Raw genomic sequence first — 11016 nt, forward strand, 5'->3', positions numbered from 1 at the left:
TGGAGGACCAAACTATACCATGGGCTGGGCTCAGTGGCTCACACCTGTAATCCCAGCACTTTGGGAGGGTGAGGCAGGTGGATCACCTGAAGGCAGGAGTTCAAGACCAGCCAGGGCAACATGGTGAAACTCATCTCTACTAAAAATACAAAGTTAACCGGGTGTGGTGGCACGTGCCTATAATCTCAGCTACTTGGGAGGCTAAGGCAGGAGAATTGCTTGAACCCGGAAGGTGGAGGTTGCAGTGAGCCAAGATCACACCACTGCACTCCAGCCTGGGTGATAGAGTGAGACTCCATCTCAAAAACAAAAACAACAACAACAAAAACCCCAAAACTCTATACTGTGTATATTATGTTTTTTTCTGATCTGATAACCAAGATGGCTGCTAAGTGACTAACAGGCAGGTAACATACACAGAATGGATATGCTGGACAAAGGGATGGCATGGTATGGTGCAAGATTTCAGTATGTTTGTCAGAATGGTGCAACACTTAAAATTTATTCATTGTTTCTGGAATTTTCCATTTAATATTTTCAGACCACAGTTGACCATGAGTAACTGCAGAAAGCAAAACCTCAAATAAGGCAGGACTACCATGATGGTGGGGCTGCAGAGTGTTATACAATGTTAATGTGAAAAGCGGTGAATGATTTTTCCCTTAAAAGAATTGTTACTTGCCCTAGGGTCAGGGCATGGAAGTGGAGTGGTACAGGGGGATGGTAAGGCAGAGAGGACGAAGGGTGATTCTGGGACATTTGGCAGAGACTGGAAACTTCAGCTCCCTGCCAGTCTGGGAGTGTTCTAGGGTAGGGGTGCTTTGGAAATGCTGGCTTTGTGAGAATATATTACCTTGAGGAGCTGCAGAATTCAAGAGAGTGGCCAAGTCCTAGTTGGTGGGGAAAAAGGAGGATGTGTCTGGGGCAGCAAGACAGGAGTAATGTCAACTGAGACGAGGATGGGGATACATAAGCCCCTGGGATATTGGGGTAGGAACTTCAGAAGAGGAGGGAAATAGAGTGGTGGGGGGTATTTGGTGAAGCTGGACCTATCAATCACATTAGTTATTAATACTTTATGGGATGGGAGATTCCTCTGTGGGTAATCTGGAAGACTAATAGTGGTACTCAAATTTTAGCCTGCACCAAAATCTCCTAGAGGACTTGTTAAAATAGAGTGCTAGGTGCGCCATCCTGAGTCCCTGATTTGATAGGTCTGGGACGGAGCCCTGAGAGTTTCCGTTGTTAACAAATGCATTTAACAAACGCTGATAGAACACTATATGAGAAACACTGGACTAGACAAATCACAGCCCACAGGCCTAATCCAGTCTACCTGTTTTTATAAACAAAGTTTTATTGAAACCATACTTTCTAGTTTGAACTTTTTTTTTTTGTAAGACGATACTCCTTTTATGCAAGTACCATTAATTTTTATACATTTCTTTGCTCATAAAGTTTAAACTCCTGGTAGTGATAGCAATCAGATTTATAAAAGTAAGATTTATTATGAAGTTAGGTAGCCTGTGCCTATTAATGCTACTGAATTGCTGGCTATTTTGAAAATTGAGATGTCAATATTGCAGATGGCTTGAAATGCAAGGTATCTTTTATATGCTTATAAAGATGGAAAGAAGCTTTGCATTTAGCATTTTCCATTTAGGCTTTGTGAAAATTGTTCTTATTTTAAAAATAGCCTTAATGTGTGTGTGTCTGTGTATGTGTGTGTGTTTCCTGAATATTCTAGATGGTACATGGTATTCTGAAAACTGAAAGTCACACCTCCAGGAATAAAATTAGGAAAAGTAGAAATTGGAGGGAGGTCTCTAGAAATGATGTAGTATTATCTGAATACCTCAAATCTAATCCAGGTCATCTGGGTAGAAATTCTGGGAGGGATTTATTTAAATATAAATAAAAATTTGTATACCTAAATATTGTATTCTACATTTGAAGAGTTTTTTTTTTTTTTTTTTTTTTTTAGAGTAAGAGGTGGTTGGCATGCATGTATGAAAGGAAGGAATTCAAATGTCTAGAACTGGCAATGTCTCTGGAGAGCATGCATTTGCTATTGGGTGCCAGCCATTAAGATGATCTCATTCATTTCTCCTCTGATTCTGTGATTGTTAAGTAACTTTTGGATCACATTTGGCTTCACATTTGGATTTGCCTATAGGAAGAAAAAATTCTGAGTAGTAAATATAGGAAGCTGTCTACTTGGTAGTTATATCTCTCCCCATGAATGATTTTTATACATAAAACCCTAAGAGCTTGGCGAATTTTGAAACCACCCAGGATTCAGATCTATTCTTTTTGTACTGATAGTCACCTCTTACCTTGCAAGACTGAAGGCTGGACCCCACACTATGGTCAACAAATTGAAGTGTTGCTGTGGGGGTCCAGTCAGGGTGACCAGCTTACCTAACATCTAATTTTATTGGCTGTATTTTAAATTTAAGTTGTCTTGATTACAACTTAAATTGTAGAGAACGAGTAGACTACTAGCAAACTAGGAAAAGAAAGTTTTTCTTGTAGAAAACTAGGAAAAGATGAAGTCTGTTGACAACAGGGAATAGGCTGGAGATGAGGACCTGACCCAAGCTGGACCAATTAGGACCCTTCCTTGGGATTTTTGAAGGTAATTGGTATCCGTCTCGGCTACATTGTAAGCAGGTATCTGGAGTAGGTAACAACCAGATCCTCTGTCATGTGTATCAAGCCAATCTGCCAAGAAAAAAAAAATCCACTAATCCACAGAGTGAAGCACAGATGAGGATGGACAACGAACACCCTGCCTGCAGTCCACATATTCCTGAGGGCCAGGTATGCTTGTTTCTACCGTCATTTGATTATGTGAAACAAATTCATAACTAATAAAAGTCCTATTTTTAATAGGAAATGTGCATTATTATGGTAATGGGTGGAAACTAACAGGAAGGGATTGTGAAGAATTGTGCAGTGTGGATATGCATCTAGTGAATGTCAACATTTACCAGCATCATTTACCCCTTTATAAGCAAACTGAACATTGGCTTGACACACCAGTACTGGCATGCATCAAAACATCAATAGAAGTCTGATATTCTTCAAGCCAGGTGGATTGTTCTTTTCATATTGGTGCCTCAGTTGCTCTAGAGAGGCCATGGATTGGATGGGGACAAGTCTTTTAAAACAAGAACTGTCTTGGTAGAAAGATTTGATTCAAGAATGATTTCTATGGAGTTTAACTATATGCCTCAAAAGTTGGAATTAGGCTGTTCATTTTTTAAGATAATAAATAATAAAAGAGAAGATATGCCTATTTCTTGAAAGAAAAGTGAATAAAAATACTCCTCAGTGATTATTTTAGATAATGAATACTAAATTGACAATTGTACATTTTTATATTTAAGTGAAGTGATTGTGATTAAATGAATCCCTTTTTCTGTGACAAGAATAAGAGACGATGATTGAAAGGTGAGATTCAAATAATCGTTACAAAAAGACTGAGTGACAGCTATGATTCTTCTTGATTGAACACAAATTTAAATTTCTACTATTTTAGGTTATTAGAAATGCACTTTGATGTGGCAAATATGTTGAACAAATTATAATGGTGGTTAAACATTTTTTCATTAAAGCATTTCAACAGAGAATGGAGAAGGAGATGTACTTTATTTATATATTCACATTTTCTGTTATTAGGCAACTGTACAGGGATTCTTACCATCTTGTTGGTGCCCATGTAGATGTGCTTAGGATAGGAAGCCCAGTGGGCATGGGCCCCAGTCTCTGGGAGCCAATGTGCTAATTGTAAGCATAAAACATGCTTCTTATATACACAATACATATATAAAATACAACAGGAGTAGTTGGATAAGTAGAAATGAGGACAAAGTGGTAGAAAATGATGTGTATTTATGTACTGGTGCAAAAGTAATTGTGGTTTTTTGCCATTATTTTCAATGGAAAAAAACTGCAATAACTTTTGCAGCAACCTAATAGAAGGGTGGCTGAGATGGGCTAAGCTAACCAATGAAGCACTCTGGAGAAAATGGCCATGGCCTTGAACCAGATGACGGGGAGAAGACAGGAACAAGTCGTAAGCAGCTTAATTTTCAAGATCAGTCATAAGAAAATATATATTCAGACATTCATAGGTATATTCCATTTTCTTAATTTACAGAAAACATTAGCTCTTTGATTAATGAATGGTAGAGGAACTAATTTAAATGAAATCTAAAGCAAAGGCAGACATATTTCAATTGCTTAGACTAAATGTGAAATATATTAACATAAAACAGGAAGGATTTGTGAAGAAGTTTATTTTTACAGGCATAAGGATGAAGAGGTGAAGCCTGGGGTCTTTGAATTTCAGCTTTGCATTTCAGCTTTGTTATTTTCTAGCTTATGGACATGAGCAAATTGCTCAACCTCTCTGTGCCGTTTTTCTTGTGAAATTGTAAAAATAACAGACCTTGCCATAGGGTTTTAGGGAAGGTTGATTGAGACCACTTCTTCATTCCACAAATAAGTTTTGGGCTCCTATTATGTGTCAGGTGTTGTACTAGGAATGGGAGAGAAAGCAGTTGAGCAGAACAGACAAAGCCCTTTCCCTAAAGGTGCTTCCATTCTACTGGAATTGCTAGTCAGAAAAGAAATGCACAACTAAAATATCAGATAGAGATAAGCACTCTGTACAAGATTAAGTGGAGTGATATGATAAAGGGTGACTGGATAGCAACTTACAGGTTAGGGTAGGCCTTTCTCACCTCCGAACGTCACGTTGAAATCAGCCATGAGAAAATAAGGAGAGGCAGCCCTGGCAGGGAGAAGAGCTGGTGCTGAGGTCCTGGGGAAGGAATCAGCTTAATGTATTTGAAGAACATAAATAAGGTCATTGCAGCTGAGGTTAATGGGCAAGAGGCAGAGTGGTAGCAGATGAAATTAGATCATGTAGGGCTTTGAAAACAAGGATAAGGAAGTGTGTTTTGTACTAAGTGCAATGCAAAGCCCCTAAAAAATTTTGAAGTGGGGAGTGGCATGACTTCATAACAGATGTAAGGAGCTCATTGCCAGTCTTGGCACAAGAGAAACACCCAAGTGTACGTTAGCTGTTGCCATTTCATTTAATCCTCACACCAGCCCTATGTAATGGTTACTATGAAAGGAAATTATCCCAAACCTGAGCTGGGGCAGAACTTTGTAGGCTAATAGGATTTTCACCCTCTTTGGGAAGGATGTAGCATTCCTGATAAAGCACTGTAGTATTTTTCTGATAGTTTTTTTTTTTTTTTTTTTTTTTTGGAGATGGAGTGTCGCGCTGTCACCTGGGCTGGAGCACAGTGGCACGAGCTCGGCTCACTGCAACCTCTGCCTCCCAGGTTCAAGCGATTCTCCTGCCTCAGCCTCCCGAGTAGCTGGGATTAAAGGCGCCCACCACCACACCCAGCTAATTTTTTGTATTTTTAGTAGAGAAGGGGTTTTGCCATGTTGGCCAAGCCGGTCTCGAACTGCTGACTTCATGATTCGCCCACCTTGGCCTCCCAAAGTTCTAGGATTACAGGCGTGAGCCACCACGCCTGGCCTTTCTGATAGATTTTAATGAGATTTAGAGTCCTTCTGGGAAGCTAGATTGGCACCACTCTGCTGTTATTTTTTAGATGTGTTCAGTAACCTTTAATCAGACATTTAAGGGCACAACACTCTTTAAGCCTTATGCTGTCCTAATAATCTTTAAACCAGATATTCCTCTTTTCAAACACTAGTTGAATAGTATTTATTAAGTCATTTTTTCCTCCCAAAAGTAAATTTTTGAACTAATTTTTTTTGAAGTCTCTTCCCTTCCACCAAGTTTGAAATAAAACGTTTGTCAATGTTCCATTGAATTTATCTGAGAAACTGCTTTGACAGTATTATTAATATCACTATTTTACAGACAAGAATACCATAGCCTGTGCATTTAAGCACTCCATCATACTTTCCCCCAGGAAGAGCAAATTAACCCAGCATTCTAGGAAGCAACAAAGCAAATCTGAACCCGAGAGGTCTCAGTCTCCAGTAAAAAAAAGAAGCACTCATTTCTTTTACTGGAATCCCCTTATTATCTGTTTTATTTCATATTGATTTTTAAAGACTGGTAGTCTGTGATTCATTGGGGCCTTCTTTTTGCCCCCAAGATGTATGTGTGCAGTTCACTCTCACTCTGCTTTCTAACTTTTAAAAGTTCTAATTTGCTCTTTCAGTAACTGAACCCAATCTTGACTTGGGTGAAACTTCTCTCCAGTTTATCGAGAGCCATTTAATCAATCTATTTTTATCGTCTAGAGTGCCACTTCCTTGGATCGTCAGCCCATCAAGGCTGGAGCTTTAATTCATTAGTGTATATGGCTTATGGCAATCAACTCAACCAGATTGTGTGGGTCTGCTGAGCTGAAGCAAATTACTCATTGGTTCTTGTGAGAAGAACCTTGAATGAGATCACTGAGGGATGCTAAAACAATCTGGATGCTTTTGGACTGGAGGATGGGGGATCCCTTTTCTAACTAACAGCATTATATTCTTAGAATGAAATCAATTCCATGGTGTACTGGAGTCAGTTCAATCAACTCCTGTTACGTTTTCAGGAAATTTGTGAAATAGTTCATGACAACTTTGTAGCTTTAAAATGGCCATTGTGGCTGTATTTATGCCACAGAAACTGGCAAATGCCACAGATCAGGGCTTTCTTTCCCCATAGAGTCTGTTTTTAAACACTTAGCAATGTTACCCAAACAAAACTAGGGTTAATTTTCCTGGCAAGCAACCAACAACTCTCCACGAGAACACAGGTTTCGATCCATAGGAGTGTTATTACTCATCACAAGTAAGGAGAGCACTGGGAGTGTTCTCCAAAGCAATGTCTTCCTGAGGGAAAGTGACAGGAGAGTTTTACGGGGCGATGGAGGGGGAGAGAGTGCGTCACCTCATGCAGGGAAGGGGTCCCAGTGGCGCAGATGCAGTGAGTCATCATGCCAGCACATAGGTCATCTGCTTTATAGCTCCTCCTGGGCGGGAGACATTAGCATGGTAATGAGGAACGTTCACTTGGGTTCATCTATAAGTTGCTAGGGTCTGTCAGAAACTGGTTTCAACTGACTAGGGGACTGCATTCCACACAGGGCCTGAAACAAACAGGCTGTTAAGAGAGGGAGCTGTAAAGCAGGTGCTTTGGTAAAGCCGGTTGGGTTCCTATAAGTCTCTGGAGACCTTCTCAATCTGCTTATAGCAGTACACCAGTGCAAGTGCCTTGCAGGTTCTCCTTGTTTTTTTCCTAGTTATAGGACAAGGAGAAGACAGGGAAAGAGGGAAGGCTGCCAATAGGCTTTTTTTTTTTTTTTTTTTTTTTTGGCTTTTTGCCGGCATTTTTACTACCGTCAGAAACTGCCAGAAGTTCTGTAGTCAAATAGACCCCACACTCCTAGTAACAAATGAGGTTTGCTATCATTTTTCCCCCTAGGGTTGAATACCAGCTCCGTAACTACTTGCTTTGGGACTTGGGCTGATCAGTTTACTTACATCTCTAGGGCTCAGTTTCATCATCGTTACAATAAGAATAATACCACCAACCTCATTGTGTATAGATGTAACTGTGTGTGGGCGGTGGGGTGGGGGGTGTTGGGGATGGGATGGGGTGGTAAATGATATGGTTCCCATTAAAGTCTTTGCTGAAGACTTGGTGCATTGGCTGTCCATAAATAATAGCTCTAATTATATTATTCAGTAAGTTCTCACACATGCTCAGAGGTAATAAAAGAAAAACTTCATCCGAATTAAATTTAAAGCAGTTTAATTGAGCAATGAACAACTTGCAAATCGGGCAGCCTTCCCAGCCAGAGTAGGCTCAGAGACTCCAGCACAGCCACGTGTTGGAAAAAGATTTATGGACAGAAAAAGGAAAGTGATGCCCAGAAAATGGAAGTGAGGTGCAGAAAACAGAAGTGAGTTACAGAATTGGTTTGGCTACAGCTTAGTGTTTGCTTTATTTGAACATGGTTTGAACAGTTGTACATTTGCTTGACCAAAACTCGTGACTGGCACAAGCGTAGGTTATGGTCGTTTACATCTCCACTTGTTATAGTTCATGATGTACAGAGAAATCCTTAGGCTGAACTTAAAATATGTAAGGAGGCAGCTTTATGCTAAACTTGATTTAACAGAGGGCACTTGTAAACTACTATTTCATAAAGGCCTTTCTGGTAACGTCTGATGCCTCTGAACCAGTCTGATCTGCAGCATTTTCCCACTGAGGTCTCTCTCTCTCTCAATATCTCGCTCTCTCTCTGCCTGTGCTCTATGTGAGCTGGGAGCCCCACTACAGGTGTGATTCCAGTACATTGCAAGTCACACCGGGCACATACTTTCTCCATTCCTTTCAGTGCCTGCCTTCCAGTGATACCCCAAGTGTATTGAGCTTGACAACTTTTTCAGCTATAAGTAAGTGGTGGTGGGGGGAAGGGGTGGGTGTGAGAAGAGACTTTTTTTTGAAATACGTTGATTTAGGCTGAATAGCTTTTCATTGACATGCAGAAGTAGTATTTTGTGTCTCTATGCAACAGTCCCCCTTTATTTACTGCAAGGATGTTTTTATCAGGTCAAGGAGAAAGCTGAGGTTGGAGGTGTGCTTTTCTGTTCCCTTTTGTCTGTCAGTTTCTCTCCTCATTCTCCAGAATCCCCAAGAGACCATATTAGAGTTAAATCAGTATGTGGTCAGCAATCAGACAGACCTGAATATGACATGTGATTCTGCTGCTTATCAGCTGAACGACCTTGTGATGGTCATTTGAATGTCTAATCTTTAGCTTCCTGATCTACAAAATGCATCTCTCTTTCTCTCTCTCTCTCTCTCTTTATCTGTCTTGGGCTAGCTCTGTACTTCACAACCTGGCTACACATTATATTTACTTGGGGAGCTTTTCAAAAATAGTTAATTCCTGGGCTCTGCTCCAAAAGACTGATTCAATTGGGCTAGGTTTCAGCACAAACATCCGTCTATTTTAGAAACTCTCTGTGAAATACTATGTGTAGTGAATGTTAAGAACTGCTGAGCTTCTCTTATTAAGCCTCTCTGGACCCCATCTGGCCCCCATGCTCATTACCTGGATGTCCCTGGACCACAGCAGCTTATGTAAATACAAAATACAAAACAATTCACTGCTAACCACTGCTAACAGTCACTTTGTAACTCCAACCCTCCACCTGCTCAGATTGGCAGGCAGTGCAGTCATCTCTAACTTCTTGTCTTCAGGAGCCCTTTCATGGAATGCCCAAGAACCCCTGTTGGTGCTCTGCAGATGACAAAAATAGCTACTGAGATCCTTGTTCCCTTGCTGAAGCTGGAAGGCCTCGTGGTCTGGAGAAATACCAGCTTTTGCAGTGGTTCTTCTGAGAACAGTGGATGCTGGTCTTTCTCTGGGTAATCCTTGGTCGAGAATACTCTCTCCCCAATTGGCCTGGGTTGCCAGGGAAGAGAGTATTCATCTGAGAAACTGCTTTGACAGTATCATTAATATCATCATTTTACAGACAAGGAAACAGAAGCTTAAAAATGGTAAGTTGATCAGTGTCATAAGAGGTAACCTGACCTGACCATAAGACCTGACTGTAAGAGGTCAGGTCTTCCACTTCATCTAAGTGAAGCCAAGCTTCCCAAGGCACAGCTCAGCACCTGCGGAGCCACATTGCAATGAGTTACAGCACCATGCACATACTGCCTAGAACCAGCATTTTGTTCCAGAAACATCGGTCCGGATTGCCCAAACCACGCTCCCTTTTCCTCTTGGTGATTTTCTTTCATTTCTTCCCACCACTTGGCCCCAGGTGGGTCCACTCTTGACCATCAGATGTGTTCTAATAAACAGTTAAATACTAAACCCTCTTCTTCCAGAAGCATCCTTGGTTCCTTCTACATATATGTGTAGATTCATATATGTAAAAAAAGTATGAAAAAGGATCTTTCATCAATTTACTTATCAGCTTCTTCTAAACCCATGCTGTTTCCAAGCTGCATATCCAATAATAAAAAGTCCCTATTCCAAAACCAGTGGGTAGGAATGAAATTACTTTACCCAGGTGAAACTCAAAGGGATCACTGAGTGATTATTTCCAGAACAATGGGACGACTTGCTCCAAAGGTAAGTTCAAGTTTTCACCATGAACATATAAAACACCCAGGTTTTCTTAGTTTCAACCAGTTTTAGGATTCAATCTCCGCCAGTCAACTCATTATATGTAAATGCCGTTGATATGAATGTTGATCTCACAGGGTTGTTGAGAATAATACATGAGATAAGATGTAGATAGATCAATTTGTAATATTTTATTACTGACACTTTTGCTAATTGGTTAAGCTAATCAGCATCTCATTAGAATTGCCCCTGTGGGCAGTGACGTCCCTCCTCCTGCTCCTCCTGCCCCCTTCCTGTAGTCAGTGTAGTGGCCCTGACCTCTGGTCAATACAATCCAGTGGATTCCAGGTTCTCACCACATCACCACTAAGATTAAGGTCACAGTAACCAGGGTGATGGGGCCTCTGCATTGAAATGCAGGGCTGTGGAATCAGTGATACTTGCTCTCTTGCTGTCTCCTGCTTTGGTTATGAGAGAAATTCAAGAAAGCAGCTCTTGCTCAGGTAGACTTCGGGTTGGTTCCTGAGCTTTGGTTTTCCTCTGGATTGGCCTAAAGGTCTTCAGGGGTTGAGGAGAATACTGGAGAAGGTCTATTCATCCATGTTCTCCAACAGAGTAAAGCCAAAACACTAAGTACTGGAGTTATTCTGTACTTGCCTTTCCTAAGGGAAGTGTAGTACTGTCTCTTGATTTTCATGGAGCTCCTTGCCTCTGCCCTCTGATAGTTAGGAATCTGGAAGGGAGAAGGGTTGTACTTAGCATTTCTAAATAGACACTAGTTCTCCTGATTGAAAGGCTAAAACACTTCCAACCTGGAGTTTTACTGACCATTGAATTTTTTTTTTTTTTTTTTTTTTTGAGACAGGGCCTC

Source organism: Pongo abelii, chromosome 3 (genome assembly GCF_028885655.2).
Source record: "Pongo abelii isolate AG06213 chromosome 3, NHGRI_mPonAbe1-v2.0_pri, whole genome shotgun sequence".
NCBI lineage: Eukaryota > Metazoa > Chordata > Mammalia > Primates > Hominidae > Pongo > Pongo abelii.